Below are 22,392 nucleotides of genomic sequence, written 5' to 3'. Positions count from 1 at the left end.
TAACTAATTATATATGTTAGATATGCTGGTCAATGTGACAGCTAATTTGTAAGTGAACAAATACAAATGATAGAAATACAAATGAAAAATAGTTAACTATGCTAATAAAAATCACTTAATTGAGGTCGCATTGCACATATTAAATTATAATAAACATCAAATGAAAATTGTTAAAGCTAGCAAGAGCATTATGGTACTGATTTTCCTTCAATGCTGATAATGTAAATTCATAAAAATGTTTTGGAACACAGCTTAAAATTTTATGTGCTTGTTGATTGAATGAACTGGGTTTAGAGGTGTGAAATTATGAAATAATTGTATTTTTCTTCCTTAATAGGCTGTTTACATTCTGTGCTGAACTTTCCTTCCTTATCCCTGGACAGGAACTTCTTATAAATTCATTCTAAGGTGTTCAAAAGTCCAAGTTGAGCTTAAGAAACAAAACAAAACACAAAATCCTTCACTATATAATCTTATTTATTTATTTTCTTATTTGATTATATTTATTTTCTCTACCAAGCTGTACAGTAAAAGGGAAATAAGTCACATCTGGTAATCATATTTTTATTATTTTTATTGTCCTTCTGTAGAAGACAAAGGACAGATCTGAGCATCTCAACGTTGTGGAAATCTACATTTGATATGCTGCTTATAGTCCATTTCTCTCCTTGTCATCTTCCTTTTCCTGATTTTTGCTTTTATTTTGCTTGAGTTCTTCTCTGAAATTGTAAGCAAAGAGGTGTCGGTCTTCATCACACATTTTTCGGTATACATCACACAGGCTCTTAAAGTGTGAGATGGAGGGAGAGAGCATGACAGCATGAATGTGGTGGGGGGAGGGGCAGAGGGAGAGAGAATTTTTAAATATAATATTTTAATGATTTATTTATTTGAGAGAGGGGGGAGTAGAAGTGAAGGGGGGGCAGAAGGAGAAGGAGAGAGAATCTCAGGCAGACTCCCCGTGAGTGCAGAGCACAACATAGGGCTTGATCCTATGACCTTGAGATCATGACCTGAGCCAAAATGGAAAGTCAGATACTGACTGAGACACCCAGGTGCCTCTATATAATCCTATTTTAAGCTTCTCTCCTGGACTCATAATTTGAGGCTTGAAAACCTAATAGAGAAGGTGGATATTCCATTATTTTCCACCTTATTCTTCCATTCATTTTTTTTCGTACTCTAGTTTCTTTATTTTTAAAAAAAGATTTTATTTATTTATTTATTTAAGAGGGACAATGAGAGCACAAGCAGGGGGAGTAGCAGAGGGAGAGGGAGAAGCAAGGTCTCTGCTGAGCAGGGAGACTGACACAGAGCTCAATCCCAGGACCCTGAGATCATGACCTGAGCTGAAGGCAGATGCTTAACTGACTGAGCCACCCAGGTGCCTATCACTATGTAGTTTCTTGGTCCCTTCTGTGATTTGGAATCAGAGAGGAGAAATCGGGGCTTTGAAGTTATTTATCAATTGCTGAAATTGTGATCTGGGGCCAGTGCTGTATGGTGGAGGCAGATACCTAAATGGTGGTTTTCCTGCCTAGTGGTATCTTGTGAGTTCTTCAAATAACCCAATGAAAACTAACCTTGATGTACTGACTTGAGTAAGGCCCCAACTAGCTGGCTATGTGTGACACTTCTTGCATTTAGAATTTTCAGATAGGAGCCAACCTCTTTGTTTTTCAAATTCCTCACATTTCAAATTCCTCAAATTTCTTCACTTGGCCTGAGGTTGGTTAAGAAAGCATAGAGAGGGGGCACCTGGGTGGCTCAGTCAGTAAGCATCTGACTCTTGATTTCAGCTCAGGTCATGATCTCGGGGTTGTGAGACTGAGCCTCACGTTAGGCTCCATGCCCAATGTGAATTCTCTCTCCCTGTCCCTCTGCCCTGCCTGCCCTGCCTCATGCTTGAGCATGCTCTCTCTCTGAAAGAAAGAAAGAAAGAAAGAAAGAAAGAAAGAAAGAAAGAAAGAAAGAAAGAAAACATAGAGGAGGAAAGAAGAAATGCCAGACTTACTGACAACTGTTCTAAAACATTATCAATCTGCCTAATGCATTCTTAACTTGCGTTCTATAGTAGAAGGTAGGTAGTGGTAGGTTAGGAAAAGCTGACTTGCTTTTGGCAACCTCCTTTGTAGGTCATGTATAAGTGATCATCTCTCTCTACAGAAAGTCGTTGCTCTCTAAAGGGTAGGAATACTCGTCACACAACTTTTCAGTTTTGATAGCCCAGCCAAAATTGAAACAATAGAAGAAGTCCCACTTAGGCCTTACACATATAAAAAAATTTTTCAAGATTTTCCAAGCATTGTAAAGTATAGCAGAAATAAACCCCAAGGTATTAAAAGCTTTTTGCATTAAGATAGCCATTATAGTGTTAATTATAAAACTATAAAATTCCAAAATGGTAATTTGGTTGTAATCCAATGTCCTATGATAGGAAAATGGTGAAGGAGGTTGTAGTATATCTATTTTAAGAGAAACCTTGCTATGGGAACAATGGTAACAGGCTGTTTTCTCATGGGAAAGGAGAATTTGAATTCAACATGAAGTATAAAATGCAGGACACAAAATCGTATTCACACTACGTTTACAACTATATAAGTTACTTCTTAAGGGTTGGGCTAGGAAATTAAACAACTAGTTTTCTAGTCATGCCTCTGTGACTTGTACTTTGATAACCTTGAGGAGGTTATTCAAAATCTTCAGCTCTTCCCTCTAAAAAGAGGAAAGTACTTGCTTTGTCATGGGACTTACATGAGCTAATGCAAACCAAGTGTTCCGGGCACTTCGTAATTACTCAAAAGGCTCTATTAAAATCCTGGAAAGGACACACAGAAATGAAAACAGGAGTGAGGTTAAGATGATAAGATCTTTTTTACTTGATTTATAATCTTCCTTAAGTGATGTTATATTGCTTCCAGGATTAAAAATAGACTCCAAGAAAGCGAGCAGTAGGGGGCCAATATATTGGTGATGCCAGCCCACAGAGTCTAAGGACAACTCCTGAATAAAAGCTTGCAGCAAATGGAGGCTTCCTCACTCCTTGTGGACAAATCTCACCAGCCTGTGTTAACCAATTTGAAAAAGATTTTGCTCATTCCAATCAATGGATATTCTCTAGCAATCTTTGAGAGTCTCATTCCCTTAGGCTTCAGATATACGCTACAGTGGTTCACCTTGTTTTCCTCCCAATTGGTAGATGTCAAAGTGATAAAACCCGAAAAAAATATTTCGGAAACAAATCAAGGCTAATATCTAGTTTGTGGTCATTTGATAAAAGAGAGAGAATTACAGTTTCCTGAAATATGGTTTAATTCAAACAAGAGAATATATCTTGGCAAACATTTCAATGATTTTTATTACAGTTTATTAGGTGCCCTCATTATCTGGGCTATAATCCACATATGTTGGGTTTTCAAGTAAACTACTTCTGAAAGTTTGCAAATAAACTCTCTCTCTGTACTTTATCATGCTTTTATTTACTACTATTTGCCCTAATAAAAACACTACATGCATTATTTCAAACTAAGAAGAGAGCCAGCAATAAATAGCATTTTAAAGAGGATGAAAACGTTGAAAATTTAAAAAGCCTTAGCTGAGTGGAGTTTGGACTAGGACCTTGACCCAGAAACATAATTGATTAACTTAAGCCAGTTTCTTAAAGACTATGTGAAACTAACTTTTATATATTTACTTTTTACATAGGTTTTTGCTGCTGCTTCTAATAAGAACTAGTCAACTTGCCCAGTCAATAATGAAGAAATTCATATTCTCCTATTTGATGGGAAGTTTGAACAATGACAACTCCATGTCTCGCTTCACAGTTACACAAGGATAAATGATTAAACATAAGCCCTAAATTAAAACAGGCCAAACCAAATATTTAAGAAATCTCTTCCATCGATCTTTTATTATTTAAAGAAAAGATGGTGAGTTTTGGCTGGAACCTTGTGGTCAACTATTTTTTAAACGAATGTAGAGTTGGGATAGCAGCTTACTGATATTTCAGATTTTTTGAGATCTGAGTCTGGTGGTGTATCAATCAACTTTCCTTAGACAAGAACTCAGTGGCACGTATCTGGAAGCATTTCTGTCTCACTTATGTGTCCGCATGGCAGCTAAGTGGGGTGGGAGGACTCTGCTGGTCTTGGCTGGGATCAGCTGAACTAGGGCTCCAGCCATAGATTCAGATCAGGTTTGGTTCATGTGTTCTTATCTCCTGGGACTAGTTAGGATGGATGGGGAATGTCCTCAGGAAGGGAGATGGAAAGTCTCAAAGAGGATGAGAAGCAATAAAGGAAGCCTCTGGAGCCTAGGTTTAGAGTTTGCACCCCCATTATTGTAAGTTACATGCTGACTGGTGGAGAAATACACTGCTCCCATGGAGAGTGGGGAAGAGTGGAGTGACTGCTTCTGACTAGCAGTCTAACACAAGCCAGTACGTATTGTACTTCACACTCCTATAATGATGTCACTGATACTGCAGCCTAACCACTAAATTCTCTTGCTTTTTCCTTGATATCACTTCTATCTCTTCACTGCTCTCCATTTCTTTGCTTACATGTGCAACAAATCTTCTTTATAATAATGGCCTCCTTCCCTGTGTCCCACAACATAACTTTGTCTTCTGTAACACTGTCCTTGTTAAAATTTTAAGGTAAATTTGGGCATATTGCTCCTCCCCTCATAATTCAATGACTCTCTAGCATGACAGATGGGCAGATTTTCTTAAGATGGAATAAATGAGTCTGTCGGTCTAATCTCCTTTCTACTCACCCCCCTTCCCTAACCAATTTCCACATTACATTTTAGATATTCACAATCCTCTCATGACCTCTTATACCACCATGCCCCTGTGTTTGCCATACCATCTATTTGTAGTGCCCTGGTCCATGGATCAGAGTCTTCCTATTTTTCAACTTTAGCTCTTGTCTGATGTTGTATCAGTCAAGCAAAGCCAATTTATAAGGCAATAACAAACAACAGTGGCTTATAACCACAAAGGTTTATTTCTTGCTCACAATATACATCCACCGTTGGTTGACTTTGGATCTCTTTATTGCAAGGCCCAGATTGATGGAGTAACTATCTGAGATGTTTTAGCATTGGGAAAATAAAAGTGGCAAAGCTTATACTAGCTCTCAAAACATCTGCCTGGAAGTGATTCATGCCTCTAGTTCAATGAACTCCTAGTTCATTGGCTAAAGCAAGTCACATATCCATGTTAGAGTTTAATCAGATGGAGAAGCAACAGTTCCTCAGAGAGGAACACCTCACTGTGAGCCAAATAAGTATTTTGAAGAAAAAGAAAATATACCACAGAAGCTGTTCTTTTATCTTCCTCCTAGACTTACAGATTCCTTCCACCAAGGAACAACAACAATTACTCTATCATCTCTATTTACTTAAAGAAATACATGCATATACAATATACATCTTCATCAATCACCTGGCTTATTGGGTACATTTTTTACTTTACATATAACTCTCGGCTACTGTGTTACTAAACTTTCAGCCATAATATAATAAAGATCCTTCTTCTAGTTTTCAATAACATTCACCTTCTTTGCCTGCCAGCCATCATCTGAAACTTTATGAATGACCACAAGGCTTCTATTGGCAGTTTCTTCAAGGCGCTCCGGCTATCACTAACACTTTTCTCAAAGTCCACTGTCTAGTTCCAAAGCCATTGCCAAATTTGGGTTTGTATTTTGGCAACGTCCCACTCTTGATATTAATATATGTGTTAGTTATGCATTGCTGTGTAACAAATTACTATAAAACTTAGCAACCTAAAACAACAAACACACATTATCTCAGTTTCTGGATGATCTAGCTAAGAATATTTCCAACTAGTATGTTGAAATTGCCACCTGGTTTCTTCTTTTTGTTTTTATTTAGTAAGATACAAGAAGAGAGAGAAAAACTAAAGGAAAGGCTATAAGATTTTTTTTAATATTGTTTTGAAGATTCTCAGGGTCTAGTAGAGGGTTTAACACATAGGAACAAGAAACTTGCGTAAGAATATCTAACTAAATAAATCAATGTAAATTTAACCAAACTAGTTAGGGCACTGAAACTATTCTATGTGATACTACAATGGTATTTATATTTATCAAACCCAATAAAATACACACATCATGAGTAGACCCTAAAGTAAACTATGGACTTTGGGTGATGACTATGTCAGTGCAGGTTCATTGGTTTTAACAAGTGCACCACTTTGGTGGGGATAAGATAGTGGGGCAGACCATGCTTTTGTGAGGATGGGGGGATAGGAGCACTCGCCATGCCTTCAGTTTTGCTGAGAGTCTAAGACTACTATAAAAAATAAAGCCTATTATTTTGAAAAAGAGTACTACTTTGGGAAAAAAAATTTTGTCAGTACGTGGGCATTTAGGTACTGAGCATTTGGTCTTGACTCTTATCACTGCGGCCTTTGTTTCTGACAAAATTTAGATAACACTTTGAAGAATCTACTGGGGACAAGTTTAATAATTGGGACAGAAATAAGAACGTAGAAACGATATCCTCTGAAGCCCATGCAAAATGTTTTCAATCCAGATTCTATGATCCTAGATTGAATCTTGGAATTTGGCTACCATGTGTGCATTTATCAGTTCCTGGGACCCTTTCTTATTAATTTATAATAGCATAATACCACTTAGTATCTCCCATGGGGTGGATTCATTTGGCCCTCTCATGTTTCAAAAAAGATTGAGTCACAGATGTTCCTATGACAACTTTGTCAGTTCAAGAGACTTGCATAAGAATATCTAACTAAATAAATCAATGTAAATTCAGTTCAAGCTCCCTTGAAGAGAAATCGGAATCAACCATTCAGGAAATGTGGCCACCCTTTTATTCCTTCCTGCCCTGTGAATTTCTGCTAGTAACTGCCAGATTTCCAACTTGTCCCAACTGAGATGCAAGAGAGCAGTGAGTCTGCAGGACCAAAAGGACTAAGGGGTGATTTGGGGAATATTTCCATGCAAGAAGTATCAACAAAGAGAAGTATATGACTCCAGAAATGTGTACAAGTAGGGGGATTTAATCCTTTGGCTACATTCGAGATGGTTTTAATTCCCTGGAAGGTCAAAGGACAGCCTATAAATTTGACTTAATGGAAGTGAATGGAAAACAGGTCATTAGATAACAGAGAAAGAAGGGACTTAGTAGTATCTGGGGTGACTCCACTGAACCCTACAGTTGTCTACCTCTTTGCCTTTACCCCAGGCAATTGGAGCTAGACTAGAAACTGGACTGGAAACTGTGCTGATTCTCTGGTTGTGAAGGAAAGCCTCTGGCTTCATCTTTACCTGATACTCTGTTAGTTATGGCAATGACATCAATTGCAGGTGTGGGTGAAGGAGGGTGAAAGACAGTTTTTGAGATAGGGAATTCCATTATCTATTTAGATGAGCATTTCTGATTGCTTTCTTATTCCCAACATTTGAGCTTATGAGAGAGTCAAAGAGGAGCATTCTTTCTTCTTGTAAAGCAATGTCTTTAATTCTTTAAAGAATATAAATGAGAAGGAAAATCACTTACTGCTTGATCCTTTGTTCTTGTCAAGGTAGCAGAGTCTAGATATGGAAAAATAGTCATGCTAAAATTCTAGTCTTTCTTATTGACATATAGCCTAACTTTGTCATATTAAAAGAAAAAAAAAAAGCAGAGACACTGCAAAGCAATTGTGATCATTCATTCTAATGGACCATCTCCTAGCATGACTTCAGTTACAAGGTCATGAAATGTGCTAGAGTTGGTGGAGAAAAACTTGTGTCTTTGAAATTTAAGAGCATTTTTTATTCCCTTTGGTAGTCTTTCTGAAGTTCTGTGAGAAGAACTTACCTAGTTTGATTCTTCATTACTTGGAAATCCTGAATAGTTTTTCTTGGAAGTGACTAGTCGGAAAAAATTAAAAATGTTTTAGGAGAGCTATTAATTCTGGGTGGATTTTTTTTTCTAGAAGCCTTTTATTTTTATTTAGACTTAAATCAAGAACATTTATGAGATTAACATTAGCTTATCCAACATGATAGAAATTGTTTTTGTTAGAAGTTTAAGCTATAGCTATATATGTGATGAACCTGACTCTGTTTTAATGACTGTCTTTATATCTCTTTAATTTTAAGAAGCCAACAAATTGGAAATTTTTCCCTATATTTTGCTTTAAGTGGCATATTATTGCTTTAGAAATATAAACCTGAGGAAGCAGTGATATTGTCTCCAGAATCTTTTTAGAAAGGACATTTAGTCCCATTCTTATTACTCTTAATGGATGTTCCTTGGTAAAGAACAAGTACCAGATGTGTAATGGGGACCTCATGAAGAAAGACTAAGTTCTGTTTTTGGATTTCTGGAGAGAAAAAAAAAGTCTTACAGGAGAATAATAAGTAAACCCAAAGAAATTCTTTTTCTTCTTAATATTTCATAATCACATGCCATAATCCTATCTACGATTAAATGAAGTTTAGGTGTTGAAATTCTCAAAATATCCACAAATGGGAAAATATTTTATAAATTTTCATGGTGTCAACATAAATACCATGGATTGGATAAAGGAAGAGCATACAAGCTCAATAACTATAGAGACACTATTATCCTCCATGAAGAATACGAAGAACTTAACTAGGTAAATTTTAACCTATCTGAAAGTAGCTATGAAATAGTGGAAAATGCAATAGTCATGCAATTCTAACCCTAGACTTAGCCTATTACCTTTTACCTGGCAGATCCTTAGTTTCCTCATTTGTGTGATGAAGCGGATGCCTACCTGGCGGGGAAGATCCAACAGTTTAGTGAAAGAAACTATTCAAAAGTGCCTAGAACATAGTAGATGCATAATAAAAGTCTATTATGGAAAATACAATAAAAATTATCACTGAGTGAAAAAGAAGGACATCCGTCCTCCTGATACGATTTTAGCATAGCAAAGACACCTTAGCACTTTGGTGTGCCTGTGCTCTTTTTCCTTGATTATATGAATTGCCTATTCTTACTTTTCCTAGGATAGTATATTTTGTCATTGAATTATTATTATTTTTTATAGTATTGGCTTGGTACAAGCATGTTTACTGATTAGCTCATTACAGATCTAAAAGTGGGTGAATTCTGTCCAATGTCTTTGATACAATAAAGTGTGTCCCAACATGTTTTATTTTTCTTTTTAAGTTGCTAAATGCAAATCATGACCTGTTCTCTAGTTAGCATGCCCCTGCAGGAAAGGGCTTCACCAGTGTCATCAGTCTCAATATCAGATTGATGTGTTATTTTCCTTACACAGAGATGATGGCAGGTACCCAAATAGCTCATAATGCATGATTTTGATTATTTTTCCAGGAGTGAAAACATGTTTTTGGATGAACAATTCACATACGCTCAACCTGCTGCTCCTTGCGGCCATACCTTGAGATGGAAGACACATTTTTGAGGGTGATGTTACAGGTCACATGTGGGGTAAGGGTCAAGTTGACATATCTTTGGAGTTCATGCAAAAAAGTAATTATTTGATTTTTTAACTCTGATATGAACAATTCTTGCAAAATTTATTCTAGATACTTCTCAGTTGGCTTGAAATCAGTAAGCAAGATACAAATTATATAGGAACGGTCCCACAGAAATAAGTTAATAGTAATAACTGTGAATATAATCTTTCAGTTTTTGAAAAATTCTAACACAAAGCTTCACTTTCATATTCCATCATGTTTCAGTCATGAAAAAAAAAAATGTTATCCTTTAATGATGAGCCTGATTTTGTCCCAAACCTTGGAAGGATCTGAGTTGGTACCCTGTTGCGAAATCTGAATGAAAAGAACCCCATCATTATAAAATGCTTTTCACATATTGTAAGATGTGGTATGAAACATAGATAAAAAAATAAGTAGCAACACCAAAAATAGTCAATGATTTCTCTACTCTATTTGTTTATTTCATTTTCTTCTAGCAGTTTTTTTGTTTGTTTTTTAAATGAAAACAAAAAAGATGTTAAGAGCAGGTCTTAGAGTTTTAGGACCCTGAATCACTCCCATTTCCAATCCATTATAGCAGTAAAATTTCTTATGTTGTCTTTACAGTTGAATCCTTCCTCTCATACTGCTACTATGACTGTAGTGGTTGATAATGGAACCTTCATATGGTTTCTATTGGTATAGGGTCAATCAAAGTAGAGTGCTCTCATTATTATTAATTAAATTCAAATATGACATAAAGCTTTGGAGCACCAAAGCTTAGGTTGAATCAGGGGAACTAATTGTTAAAAAGAATTGTTAAAAAGCAGCCCAGCCAGAGGACTATTTGCAGAGTATCATACACAGGGATATTTGGCCCATGTTGAGTACCTTCAACATTCCCAGATACTGAGTGTCAAGTAGCCCATTTTCAATTTTTTTCATGCTAATTTATAGAGATTGGCATGTTTTGTTTTTTTGTTTGTTTGTTTGTTTTAGTATTACCCAAATTTTTAATTTTGGAAAAGCAAATAAATTGGATGCGTTCCTGGAACTGTTCTTTATGTAGCCTCAATGTTCGGATGTCCTGGATGTGGTGAGGTTAACAAGTGGCTTTCAGAGTTGGAGACTGGATCTTCTGGTCCAATATTCCCATGGATAATGATACCTGGAAGCAATGAAGTTACAAAGGATATAAATGATCTGTTCCAAGGTTTGAAGACCATCTGGTACTTTTTAGTTTTTTCTCTTCTTTCTCTGCTAATATATTTTCGTTCAATGCAGAAACACCTTAGGATATAGGCTGATGACAGTATGAAAGCTGTTTGGAGTTGTAAATACTGATTTTTCCTCACTGCTTTCCCCCTGTTTACATATATGTGATAATGCCTCAGAGGAAACAATTAAAAATAATGTCTATTTTATTGGAACTACATTTACAACTTTTCAGCACAGTAACTACAGCAAGACTTGGAGAGACATCCAAATGACTCATAAAATGCCCTTAAATATCAGTTTGAAAGTGAGTTTGTTTGTAGCCTTTCAGTTTTGCCAAATAAGGGAAATTTCCTGAAATGTTTGCTGATTTTTCTCAGACTTGGGGTAAAAGGTCCTAGTTACTGAGATCCCCTGGAAATTATTGAGACAACTTGCAACTTTCTCGTTCTCACTCATCCAGAAATGAAATAAACAAGCATATCTTTTATGATGTAGCAAATGGGAACACTGCAATGTTCTGACTGGTCTGTTAAAGAAGTGAGGTGGGCAAGAATGTCCTTTTTGTCAGCTGCCAGTATCTGATATGTCCTTTCAAATAAACTTAATTATAGACCTAAGACTTCTTTAAAGTTCATTGGTATGCCTGAAAGATTTATTATTCTAAATCAAGTTTTCTCAACCTTCGCTCTATTGACATCTGGGCTTGGATGATTCTTTACTGAGGCGGCATATGTCCTGTGCACTGTGGGATGTTTGATAGTATCCTTGGCCTTTACCCACTAGATGTCAGTAGACCCCTCCCCAACTAATATAACAACAAATGTCTCCAGACATTGCCAAGTGGCCCCTAGAAGCAAATGGCCCTTGGTTGAGAACCATTGCTATAAATCTTGGAAAAAAATAAAACAAAAACCCTAAACTAATACTAAACCAAAGAGAAAGATATTAATACTTCCAAGGCTTAAGATACTATCTTAGATAATCTATCTATCTACCTATCTATCCATCTAGATATAGATTAAACTATATACTATTATATAAACTATATTCTTTCAGTATTTATCTATCTATATATTTAATGTAGATGAATATATAGTATGTCTTTCAGATATAATTCTCTAAGCTCTTTGGTTTCCTTAAAGAAACTGAGGATTAACTTAAAAATAGTTTTCTTCCCTGCCTTATAATTCTTGCAATATGTAAGACATGTGTCTACTTTGAAAACTGATTTTAATATGTGGGCTGCCTGTTCATTATTGACAGAAATCATTTTTGCTTTCTACCTATCACCCAGGAGATCTCAGATCTTAGTTGGGGAACATTATTGCTGGGCTTGTTTCATGTATACTCTTATCACTACTTTTCAATATATTTGCTGGTAGTACAACCTTATGTATAGCTGTCTCCAAGAGCCAGCCAACAAGTATCTCACTGGGACAGGTTTTCCATCTTCTCTCAATGCCTTGTTTTCTTCCTTTCATGCTACAGGCATATTGATCTTGATGAGAAAGCTCACTCAGAGAAGTAGTCAAGAAAGCAATATATTGAAAATAAAGCCATGTATGTAGCAACGAAGGTATTCAAGGTAAGTAAGAAGATGGGGTTGCATTTTTATTATGTGTTAGAAAAAGTCATTCTTGAAAAATCTGGCTCTGGAAGCCAACCATTATTCACTTTGGGGGAATGTATCATGCAAAAAAATCTGATTTTAGGAAATTTCCCAATGACCTATGTTGTCCTGGGTGCATTACTCAGAATGTGAACCAAGTTTCAATCTAAGAAGGAATGTTGACTTAATGTAGCAGCTTTCTCTGGGCCAAGTTCTCTTCTTCGTAATATCTCAAGTGTTATATTTAACCTACATTTGAAATAGAAAATATGTGAACATGGAATTTGGCACACAGATTAATTATTTGGGTTTTCTGAATTCAAGAGAATTTACTTGTTGAAGCAGTTGTCCCTGAATTTTATCTCTTTATTGAAATTCTCTTTAGACCGCATGAATGAACAGTTTAATAAACTGAAACTAACCATTGAATAAAGTAACTGTACTTTTTCTCAATGTTTCTGATCCTGTATTTTTATGAATCAAAGTTTTATGACTGAGATACAGGTCACTCCAATATTTAGAGTTCTCTCAAACAATTAAAGAAGAGTTAGTGCGATTCTTTAAAATCTCTTCCAGAAAACAAAAGATGAAGAAGTACTTTCTCATTCCTTTAATGAGGCCCAAATTACCTTGATATCACAGCTAGACAGTGCAGGTGGAAAAGGAAAAAACAAAACAAAACAAAACAGTATCTCATGTGAACTTAGACCTAAAATTCCTTTAAATAATTTAGCAACCTGAATCCAGCAATATATAAAAAGAATTATGCACCATACTCAAGTGGGGTTTATTCCAGTTATACTATGCAGTTAAATATTTTTAAATCGGAGCATTAACCCTATAGATCAAATTGGGGAGAATTGGATTTTTATTGGGTTGAGTCTTCCTGTTGACATAGTTGTCTCTCCATTTATTTAGATGTTCTTTTCTTTTACCAGTATTTTATTATTTTTCACATACACTTAACATTTTCAGTAGTTTGTAAATCATAGGATATATATATATATATATATATATATGTTAGATTTAGACATAATTATTCCTTTTATGAGGATATTCCCCTCTATTTCTTGTTTTGGGAGAGTATATATAATATACATATATAACAAATGAGTGTTAAATTTTTCATATATTTGATCTCTATCAATCGCTAAAGAAGAAAAATTACATGATCATATTCATTGGTAGATTATAAGAGAGTATACATATATTCTCCAGAAACAAGAAATAGAGGGAGAATAACCTCAATTTGCTAAAAAGCATGTACAAAACCAAAGATATAGCATCATACTTAACAGTGAAAAGCTGAATGAGTTTTCCTAAGATCAGGAACAAGGCAAGAATGTTTGCTCCAACCATTCTTATTTAACAGAATGTTATACTGGAAGTTCTATCCAGTGCAATAAGACAAGAAAAAATGGGGGGGGGGCATTATAGATTGGAGAGAAAAAATTAAAATTGTTCCTATTTTCAAAGTATGAGATTGTATTCATAGAAAATGCCAAAGGACCTGCAAAACAAAAACAATCCCAAACTAATAATGGGTTTAGCAAAATCATAGGATATAAAATCTCACAAAAAGCAACCGTATTTCTATATATTTGCAACGAATATATGAAAACCCAAATTAAAATACATAGCTATTTATAATTACTCAAAAAGAGGAATTTTCAAAAAAATCTAGAAATATAACCTGAAAACTATAAATCACTGGAAATGTCAAATGCATGCTGAAAATGATAAAAACACTGATATAAATCAAAGGACATCTAAGTAAATGGTGAGACAACCAAGCCAAGGAAAGGACTCAATATAGTCAAAATACCAATTCTCCCCAATCTGATCTCTATGGTAAATGCAATTCATATCAAAACTCCAGTAATATTTTCTGCAAATATGGAGAAGCTCACTCTAAAATTTATATGGCAAAGCATGGGCCCAAGAATAGCTAAAAATAATTTTGAAAAAGAATAAACTGGGAGGGATCATTCTACCCAAAGTTAAGATTTCTGGTCTGTTTACAACAAGAAGAGAATGTGATATTGAGGGAGGCATAGACATATAGGTCAGTGGAACAGAAGAGAGAACCCAGAACCAGACAAATATGCCAACTGATTTTTGAAAAAGTTGCAAAAGCAGTTCAATCAAAGGCCAGTCTTTTCAACAAATAGTGCTAAAACAAACATTGAAAGACAAATGAATGAATGCTAATCTAAATCTAATACTTTATAGAAAAATTAACAAAAAATTAATGGATTTTAATGTATAACTAGAAAAACTTGAGAATAAACCATAGAAAAATTATAGAACCTAGGGCTAAACAAAGAGTTCAGAGGCATGACACCAAAAGCATGATCCATAAAAGAAAAAAATTATATTAGATTTCCTCAAAATTAAATTTTTGCTCTGGGAAAGATTATTTTAAGGGGATGAAAATTTAAAGACTAGGAGAAAATATTTTTAAGTAACAATATCCAACACTGGAGCTGCCTGGGTGGCTCAGTCGGCAGCATCTGACTCTTGGTTTCAGCTCAGGTCATGATCTCAGGGTTATAAGATCAAGCCCAGTGTCTGGCTCTGTGCTGCTGAGTGTGGATCTTGTTTAGGATACTCTCTCTCCCTCTCTCTCTGCCCCTCCCCTTCTCTCTCTCTCTCTCTCTCTCTCTCTCTTTCTCTCAAAAAAATATTAAGAAAAAACTCAATATCCAGTATAGGACTTGAACTTAGAATATAGAAAAGAAACTCTCAAACCCCAACATTGAAAACAAAACAAAACAAGTTCACTTAGAAAATGTGCAAATAAAATGAACAGAAATTTTATTGAAAAGGAAATATTGCAGCTTATAAACACATGAAGGGATGTTTGTCATCATTGTTATTAGCAAAGTGTAAATTAAATCTCGATGAAATATGACTACACATCTATTTTTTTAACTATTTTATTTATTTGTTCATGATAGTCACACAGAGAGAGACAGAGAAGCAGAGACACAGGCAGAGGGAGAAGCAGGCTCCATGCAGGGAGCCCGACGTGAGATTCGATCCCGGGTCTCCAGGATCACGCCCCCGGCCAAAGGCAGGCGCCAAACCGCTGCGCCACCCAGGGATCCCTGACTACACATCTATTAAAACAACTTTAAAAAACCCAATTATTATATAGTTAATGGCCAAAGTTGGAATGAGTTGAGCCACAAAATATGCAATGTAGTGTTGAGTATAAAATAAATGTACATGGATCCATACTGATATAAATCAATGATGGAAATAAATAAATGGAAAAAAGACAAAATTTTCCCCATAAAATAATTCCAAACATCACATGTAGATACTCTCCCTTCCAGGAGGTGAATCTTACAGATTCATTTCCAAAGAACAGAGAGTGAGAGAGAAAAATATTAACTTTACACTTCTTTGGCCAAATGATCAGGGTTAACATTATGGTGATGTCATGTGGAATTCTTGGACCCAATGATATTATATGATGATAAGAGTACTTTTTATCTTTGTGGTATTCTTTCTAAACCTCATAGCCCAGGTCCAGTTATGAAAAGAAACATTGGGTAAACCTAAACTCTAGAGCATTCTACAAAATACTTGACCGATACTCCTCAAAACTATCAAGGTCATAAAAAGATGAGGAAAAGCTGAGAAACTGTCATAGACCAGAGGAGAGTAAGGAGATATGACAACTAAATGCAATGTGTTATCCTGAGTGAGATCCTGGAACAGAATAAGGACATTAATAGAAAAAACAAACAAGTGCTGAAATCTGAATAAAGTTTGGAGTTTAGTTAATAATAATGTTCCAACGTTGATTTCTTAGTTCTGACAAATATACCAGAGTAATGTAAGATGATAACTTTATGGGCACTGAAACTATGAGGGGTTCTCATAAGAACTCTCTGTACTATCATTGCAACTTTTCTGTAAATCTAAAAGTATTCCAAAATCAAAAGTCTATTTAACAAAGATTATCTTATGATTTAAAAAAGTATAAAGTTCCCAAGAATAAACAAAATAATGTCTAAGAGCAAAATATAAAAATTTATTAAAAGATAATAAAAAAGATAAAATGAATAGAAAAGTATAACAGATTCATTCATTAGAATAAACAATATTATAGAGATGTCACTTCTCCCTAAATTGTAATGATGACAGCAAAAATGTCATGATATGGCTAACTTGTTGACCTTTGAATAATAAAAAATAAAACTAGGCATTTAATTTAAATTACATTATTAATTGTAAAATATTTTTAATAAAAGATGTAATGGTTTAATGTACTGGATACCATGGTTATTAATTAAATGTGACCATTTAGGATATTTATTCATTTCATGAACAAAAATGCACTGAATGCTTTATGTACCAAATGCTTCATAAAAACACTCTTCAAGAATGAGCAAAATTAGGGGCGTTTGGCTGGCTCAGTCAGAAGAGTGTGTGACTCTTGACTCTTGGATTGTGAGTTTGAGTCCCAAGGTGGGAGTAGAGATTACTTAAAAATAAAAATCTTAAAAGAAAGAATGCACAGAGTTGCTATCAACTTGCCGCTCTACTCTGATAGCAACCCTCAAAATTATTTTGAAGGTAAATGTGGGGAAACCAATAAAAATATACCTACATTTCAAAGCAAATAAGTGACCAGAATAAGCTGGTACTTCTCCAGCTCTTTACAGCTCCTTTGACTATGTAGACCCCCACAGGTTTAGCATGGAGCTATTTTAATAATAAAAGCAAACCAAAGAGAGTTGATGGAGCAATTAAAAAAGCAATCAGAAGAAAGCACGAAGTTTTTAGTTCTGAAATAATAGCTAAATAATAGTTAAATAACTCCCTATGTTCTGGATGGGGTAAGGGGAGGTAAGGAAAGCTTTGGATACTATTTTTCCAACTCTTTTCTTGGCCTCAAGAAGCCATGATTAGTATACCTCTATTACAAATTAGGAAAATAGACCTGCAGAGGTTATTCGATATATTGAAACCCATAGAACTAGTAACTGGTATTTAGGATTAGACTCCAAGTCCATACCAGCTGCTTTATCCTACAGAACTGACACTGTTGTAAGAAGCTTCCCTGTTGGACAAGAAGCAATGGCTAATCATTTCAAATATTTTGGTACCCAGTGAGGCTGTTTGTTTAAGGGTGAAAATGGGACCTTTCTCATTTTCTGTTGATAATAAATCCCTAAGTCATACAAACTCTGAATATAAATGCTTTGGAATTCAGTGGAACTGTTTCCTTATAAAAAAAAAAAAGTAGGGGGGGATTGAATTTCAAGCCAAGTGATTTCTGGAAAGAGTCACGCATGTGAGGCAGCTCTAGTACTCTGGAGGTCCCGCCATCTTGGGACAGGTCCTAATTGGCGGAAAGAAAGGGAAAGATTCATAATGAATATAATAACAGGGAGAAATGGAACAAAAAAGACTCACTTCTCTTCTCCTTCTAATCAAGGGCCCTGATAAAAGACACGCAGACACATAGCAAGAGCATTCCAAGGTTGAATCACATTTATTTCCAAACCTGCTGTCATTTAAAATGTAGGTTCAGAAAAATAAGCAACCAACAATCATACAAAACCCTCTCATCTTGGGCCAAATTCTGAGCTGAACTAACACAGGATATTTTCTAGAAGCTTATTAAATGTTTGGCAAACATTAAACAATCCTTTATTTGTTATAAAATTATTCTTAATCTCCCACAGCTTCAGTGATACGAATAGGTTTAAGTAAAGAGATAAATGTGCGGGAAATGTTAATGACCACTATTCAAAGGGACTAATGTGAAACACAAGGGTGGGACCACTTTAATCACTCATTTATATTATTACAGGTGCCCACTTTGATGACTTGTACTCGTGCCTTTGATCCCCACTGTAGAAAATGCTCTGCTCCATTTCAAAAGAGATTGCCTTGTGCCCCATTTGTTGGCCTTTGGATCAAACCAGCAACAGACCTCACAGATAGAATTCCACCATTAGCCATTCACAAAGAGGTAAATTCTAAGTCCTTTGCCTCACTTCCAAATATTTCTCTCCAGAGAAAAGCTTTTTTTTTTTTTTTTAAATCTATTTGTTAATATTGCCATCTGTTTTGGTTACTACTAAGGTTTAGAGTTGGAACCTTCTTATAAAGTGTTTTGCCAAAACCCTTTTATTTTCAGCTATTTAAAAAAAAATAAGCCTGGGTAGGCATTGTAATACATATTTTTAAATGTTGGCCTTATGTCTTTGCTGCTGATGATAATAACACTCCTATCTGCAGTTTAAAACCTGATCTTAGTAAAAGGCGAAAGATTTATATGATCTGAAGAGAAACCAGAGTATTAGAAAAATAAATAAATAAATAAAACCTGATCTTAGATAAGGATGCTGCTACTGAGCCATGATTAGCAGAAGGAGGCCTTTGAATTTTCCATGCGCTTATCCCTGCTGGCATACATTTTTACTCCTGGGCCAGTAACACATGCATTTTTGAGGTAAAGGGAAGACATTTTGCCATCATAGGGAACAGAATTAATATAACTGGCCCTTATAAAGATAGCAAGTATGGTCCATTTGGACTATGCTTTAATTATCTAAGACAAAAATAAGGAAGATGAAGTGTAGAGTAGGATGGTCTGAGATTTATAGTCAAGGTCCTGGCACCAAAACCAAAATTTGCCATTTAGTAGTTGGTTAACCTTGGGTAAGTCAATTCATACCTTACAGACTCTGTTTCCTTGTCTCTTATCTAAGACCAATAACATCAGCCTATCTCAATGAACACTTGATTTGATGCTTACAAGAACAGCTTATGAATGATAAAGCCTACATTGATTGATTAAAATAATGAATGAGTCACAAGGCCTAAGTTGTAGGGAATTTGGGAGAGTTATTATAAGGAACTAATAAATAATACAATATGGAAAAATAAAATACATATTTATATTCGTTTTCTATCAATGCATTACAAATGACCACAATTCTTGTGACTTAAAACAACACACATTTATTATCTTACAAGGTTCTGTGGTTCAGGAGTCTGGACATAGCTTACTTAGCTGGGTTCTCTGAAAAGCTACAATCAAGGTGTCAGCCAGAGCTGAGTTCTCATCTGGAGGCTTGACTAGGGATGGGTCCACTATCAAAGCCACTCAGATTGTTGACAGAATTCATCTCTTCATGGTTGGAGGACTGAGGTCCTTTGCTGCTCACTAGCTATTTGCCAGAGGCTGCTCTTAGCTCCAAGAGATTGCCACAGTTCTTGCCACGTGGCTCTTTCACAGAACTCCTCTTCCAAAACCAGCAAGTGAGAAAGTCTTTAGCAACAGTAAAACAGCAAGTTAGTTTTATATAATGTAATCATGGCAATGACATCACCACCTTTGTCATATAATTGACATAATCACAGGAGTGACAGCCCAGCCACGTTCTGCATTTTCTGTGGTTAGAAGCAAGTCATAGTTCTTGCCAGTACTTAAGGGAAGCAGATTTTACAAAGGCATGAACACCTAAATGCCAGGGTCATGAGACTGCCTAGACTCTGTCCACCAAACTCTTCATTTTTAGGTTTCTAAAGGTTAATTATACACATCAGAACATTTCTTTGGTTCATAGGATCCAGATTTTAGGCATTGTTCTCCCCTACCCCCTCCCTTTTTTTGGCAGATCCTACCATGGAAACTAGCACATCATACAAAAGGAGAATATGCCCCATCCCAGCAGAGTGCAAAATATGCAGAATATTCTATTCATAAGTCCAAACTGGGTATCTGGACTTACTCTACTACTTAAAACAAGATGAGGTTTTTGTTCAATGAGAGTGGAGAAGCACAGTGAGTGTTGCCTCTTGGGCCACTTATCTTATGGCCGCCTTCTGCAAACACTCTCCACCCTTCTCCATGTTGCTCTGTGCCCTGGGAAGCTGGCCCGTATAAATTCTATCAAGTCCTCTGAGCTCCATTTGTGTTCAGCCAATGGGAGCCCACAGCAAGAGTACTGTGGTCATTTTCTTTATCCCTGAGTGTCCTCTCTATGGGATCTGTCTCAACTGCATGTGCCCCTCCTCCCTCTACCCCTCAACATCATCCTCTTCTGGCAGTCCTTATGCAGGATGCTCCTACCAAAATTCAGTAATTTGTCCCATCTCTCGTCCATTTAGGCATAGATAATAACAATTTGGATATTACTAGCTCTGGGCACTACCCTCTTTCTGTGTGTGTGTTTTTTCTATGAACCTTCCCTACAACTTTGCTAATAATTCCTTCTCAAATTACTATAAATTGAGTGTGACATTTTTTCTCTCCGGGACTCTGGCAGATGTATCACCCAAAGAATTTAAGTTTCATGAACACAGGGGTTTGTGCATAAGGGGTAATCAAAAAGTATTGTGGAAAGAATGAGAAAAAAAATGACTCTTTGCCAGTGAATGCAGCCTTTTCCCCCATTTGATAATTCAGTGTTTCTTGAGGGGCTTCTTCTGCCTTCTAGAGTTCCCCCAGTAAGGACTGTCAAGATGATGATCCATATTTGCTGAAAAATCTTCCCAGTGGCCTGACATGATAAATATTGGCTGTTACATAAGAGATAGGGAGTTGACTCCCTCCTTTCTCTCTTACCCTTTTTGAGGAAACAGGTATATATAGCTGGGAAAATTTTTGCAAGCTATGTATCTTTGCAATAGAATCTCAGTGCTGATTGCTATGTTTCATGATGTCATGATCCACGTCTGTCTTTGGTGGAAAAAGCAACAATGCAGAAACAAAGATTATAATATTAAATGAGAATAATATAACATGGTAGAAGAAAGTAAAATAAGTATGAATATTGGATAAAGCTATAATTTAAAAAAAGTAGGCACTCTACAAGGAAAATCTAAGTTCAAGAGATTGTGAGATTGTGGGATAAACACTCAAGGAAGTATAAAGTGTTTGATTTTCTAAAGATAATTAAAAGGAACTTTGGCTGGATATCCAATATTACATTGTGGATGAAAATTGGGAAATGCTGTGGAATTGAATCAATAATTTTGGAGGCTTGTTATGGCTAGATCATGGGACTATTTCATCATTTCTGGTGTCAATATTTGCTTAGTGGTGTCTGATCAATGAGATATCACTGAGAGTTCTCAAACATTTGTTTTAATCATGCAGATAGGAATTATCATAGCTTCAAATAGGAAATAAGCAGCTGCCAGACTTCTGGGCTTTGTCTACATTCTTTTCTCATATTAGTTTTGACATTACAGACACAAGATATCCTGGATGGACCAAGGACTTTAGAGTTTGAAACCCATTTCTAGACATAGAGTCATTTTGTTTGTTTGTTTGCCAGCTCATGGGCCCCACAGAGTTTCTTTTTCTTAGTCTACTTCCTGTACTACTAGAAAAGTAGGGCACAGCATGTGAAGACCAAAAAATCTGCTACTCTATTGAGGAAGCAGTCTGAGTTTTAAAGGAGTAAGGACCTGGCTCTGGTGCTCTTCATAGACACCCTTTGTTTTAAGCTATACTCTGTATACTTGGCTTTATATACTTTTCCATAAAGGCAGTTTATAAGGAATCTATGTGTCTACTACTTCTACTGGAACTCAGTTAGTTACCCAGAAGAGTAAATGTGCATATTCTATTCTCTGTGTGAATGTCTTCAGAGGACTTTACAAACTTTTTAATCTGACTTTTGAACTCTTGGTTGGAAAACACTGCTAGCAGTTGTGGTAGAGGTTCTGGAAGGGTCTAGAGACTTGTGTTTCAATCCCAGCTCTGCCACCCACTGACAGTGGAAAACTGTGTCACCATCATAGGAGCTGTGACCCATACAGTTTTAAAATTCTCTAATGTGTACTTGTATTTTAACTTGCTCAAAATATACTTCCATCTCATAGCTCATTTTCACAAAATTTCTGAATTAATCCATGTAGAATATTTGTTGAACATTTGCTCTATTCAAAGTTAAGTGTGTAATATAAGCAAAATAAAGTAACTTAGTTACTGAGCTTGTTTTGTTTGAGGGACTTATACTCTATTAAAGAGAAAGGCCATATTCACAAAAAACCCTGAGGCTTAACAATGGGTAAAAAGGGAAGTACAGACCAGAATCTAAAGCCATAAAAATCATTGCGATCTAGGAACCA

At 35.8% G+C, this 22,392-nt stretch overlaps 1 long non-coding RNA gene across 5 annotated transcripts in view; it reads left to right on the top strand.

Annotated features, from left to right (window-relative positions):
- Positions 1-22,392, top strand: part of LOC112653026 (uncharacterized) — an 87,048-nt gene that overhangs the window by 48,054 nt on the left and 16,602 nt on the right. For all 5 annotated transcript variants that reach the window (XR_004818451.2, XR_003131876.3, XR_004818455.2 and 2 more), the window contains 4 exons: positions 3,706-3,929; positions 9,346-9,462; positions 12,159-12,255; positions 18,113-18,274. This is a non-coding gene — a long non-coding RNA (uncharacterized LOC112653026). The remainder of the gene's footprint in view (positions 1-3,705; positions 3,930-9,345; positions 9,463-12,158; positions 12,256-18,112; positions 18,275-22,392) is intronic.

The sequence above is a fragment of the Canis lupus genome, chromosome 9 (genome assembly GCF_003254725.2).
Source record: "Canis lupus dingo isolate Sandy chromosome 9, ASM325472v2, whole genome shotgun sequence".
Lineage (NCBI taxonomy): Eukaryota > Metazoa > Chordata > Mammalia > Carnivora > Canidae > Canis > Canis lupus.
Note: the sequence above shows the minus strand (reverse complement) of the source record. Positions and strands in the feature narration are given on the sequence as shown.